Genomic DNA, 3,316 nt, shown 5'->3' on the forward strand with positions numbered 1-3,316 from the left:
ATACCTTTCGCGTCAGGTAATTCAAAATTGAACTCATATCCGTCAATACTCCTCTGCTAATTGGCTTCCTTTGCAGATAAGACTCAAAAGCAGACCGCAGATAGGATTTGCCCTTTTTCTGAGGACCAACAGACGGCAAGAAAAAATACAAAATTGCCCACAAAGAGACTGACCCTAGCACGAGTCAGGGAGAGAGGTCAGTCAGTAACCAGCCACAGCTGAGACAAGTCAACCAGCTGTGAGGCTGTCTCACCCCACCCATCATAGACACTCCATCTTATATGGCCCAAACCCCAACCGTTGCATTGCCTGTGCTGAATCAAGTCAGTTGTGACTCTCCCAGAGTATACACTCAAGACAGCTATCACAAGAATCCAGGTACAGCAGTGCTGGAAGTCTTTTACTGTATTTCTCACTGCTCATCCCTTTCCCTGCAATCACCCTTAAAGGCCTTGCAGTTGTGTTAACATCACCTGTGTTGAATTTCCTACAAGTTAAATCCAGTTTGCATTATATTTTACCTTGGATGACTCCTCTCTCAGCCTTCAGCACTCTATGTAAACTTTTACCCATCATTGTGAACAACCAGAAGTGATTGTTAGCATTTCTTTATTGCAGAATAGGTGTATGTGCTGTTGTGTCACTCTAAATGTCCCACAGTCTCTTCCCCCTTCATCAATCAACCTTGTGATTTCCTGCATGAGCAAAAGCTGTATAATTGTGGCACATTACTTGTTTATACAATGTAACCAACAGTTCCTTATATGTTTATTAAACATCTTTTAAGAGGTTCTTGTCAATTAATGTAAACACAGTGCCAATGAGCCAGTACTTAGAGCTTCCTTCTGTTATTCTTCTGATTTCATGTGATTATAACTATTTAAAGTAGACATTAAATTTCTCTCAGTCCTAAATTTAAAAGACACGAATTCCCTCCCTTTCTCTATGAACGTCGATAAACTATACAGTGCTGTTGCAAAAGGTAAGTCAAAATTCCCATTGCATTAACATTCATTATTTACTTTATATATATATATATATATATATATATATATATATATATATATATATATATATATATATATATATATATATATGCAATATGTATGCAAATATTTTGGGAAGTAAAAGAAAAGTCATTCTGAGCAGAAAATGTTCTATAAACATATACTTTGTTTGTCGGTCGGAAATTGAATTAAATAAAAAACCAACCGTTTTTTCTTGCCAACAAGGTAAACCTTTTGATTTAACAACACTTCATCAATTACACTTTCCATGAAATATAAGTGGCTATGCCTATACACCTTCGTGATTTGGCTTGACAGAGAAAATATTTTTTGCCTCACATCTCACAAAAAGCATAGTGCATCGATAAAGTCGAACACCAAAACATCACAGGTCCCAATCATTTTGTTTAAGTTTTGCATCTGTCTTTTTTGCCATTTCAAAACCGTTTTGTTATACTGCAATGTGACAGATACGGCAACTTTTAACGGAGATGATACTGCCCAGCAACAAGCCCCTCACAACAATTTGTGGATCATATGCACTTTGAAGGAGAGCAAGGGTTCAAATTTGTCGATTTTTCTAGGGTGGTTTGCCACCCAATTCTCCACTTGCTTCAACAATGATGTTATAAGAAATATATGGGTTTTCATGAATCATTTAACTCTACAGTTTCCACTTATTGTTTCAAAGATAATAAAGTATCATGTTCAAAAATTTTCGAAAGAACTAAACTTTTTACTATTATTTAGCCCTGTTTTTTTCATAAGCATGAATTATCTTTGTTAATTACACATTATTCATTCGGAGCCCATCTCTATAGCTTAGCGCAATAGTCACCAGACCACTATATTCATCAATGCATCAATGATAGCAACAGGTATGGCCAAAAAGTCTCATTCCTTCACCCTCCACAATTGTACGTATTTTCTTTGGCTACAAGCCAAAAACAGGAAAGAGTACGCTTAACAAAATACAGGATGTACATGACCTAAACTTCCACAATCTAACCTAACAAGCCTTGTACATACCACATAACTTCCACTCTTACTGAAATAGAGCACATGCTAGGGTAGGTTAGAAGATTTGCAGCCCTTTGACAGTAACTACAATGATAAAATTTTCTTATATCTAAGTAGAAAGTGCAGTTTGAAAGTTGATCTAAAAACCCAGTCACAAGAACACATAGCCTTGGTAAGCTAGAATTTTGCAAAATAGCTTTCATTGCATTCATTTGCAATTTCCTTCTAGTGGAGCACCTTTTTACCTCTCACATGAAACATATGGTTAAACTAAAAGACCAAAAGGCTATTGTCAAGTTGAATATGCAAATATTTATAGGACTTCTGAATCAAGACCAAAAGGCTATTATCAAGTTGAATATGCAAATAGTTAGAGGAATTCTGAATCCTTTCTATCTACTTTCCAGCTACTCACAAACCCAGAAATACCTAGCTTCCATGATTCATAAGTAAAAGGTCATAGACCCATTTGTGAAGGTGACATATTGAGGATCAAATTATCTGTCCAGACTGATAACGCCTGTTGAGCCATATCTAAACTACTTTTCCGAAAGGAAATGTTACAGAAAACTCTAGAATTGTTCAAGTAGTATTACTTTGACTATAATGAATTCTGAATAATACTTTAGATATAAGCAAATAAATTGGGCAATTCTACTTCTATTACTATACCTGTCAATATGGCAAGATGTCCAAATCCATTAACCTCTGAGCTAACAAAATACCATACTTGTCTTCAAGTGCCATTTCGGTTTAATTATGCACTTATGACCTAGGTATAATAGTAACCCTTTGACTTGTGTTTTTGAGGGCCACTAATTGTGCACATTCTGTTAACTCTGGGTTAAGCTGTAATAAACAGTGATAAATAAGAGCATTTCTTGCAGTGACGTTACTATAGATAATTTCATTAACCTCAGAATGACTTAGTATCTTTGATGTAAGCATAAACTCAAGGGTTAGTTTTGAATAAGGTCGTTACATACAACTGCTACCCAATACAGTAGGTAGCGTGCTGGTCTTGCAATCTTAGGGCCAGCATTCGCTCCCTAATGAGACTGTCTACTAGAAGGTATTGCCATGAATGACTCCACGTAGGGAGTAGGGGTTACAGGCTGACGTCTGCCCGAGAGGCAATAGCCTTGGTTGAGGACTGAAACTACTAACTTTAACTACTAAATTTTTGTAGAAATCTGGAACTCTTGTGAAATGCTGATTACTAACGAGGAGGGGTAAAATGAAGGTGCAATAATAACTCAAGCACTGTTAGGTATCAAAGCTTATTCTGC

This window comes from Macrobrachium nipponense, chromosome 10 (assembly GCF_015104395.2).
Source record: "Macrobrachium nipponense isolate FS-2020 chromosome 10, ASM1510439v2, whole genome shotgun sequence".
Taxonomy (NCBI): Eukaryota; Metazoa; Arthropoda; class Malacostraca; order Decapoda; family Palaemonidae; genus Macrobrachium; species Macrobrachium nipponense.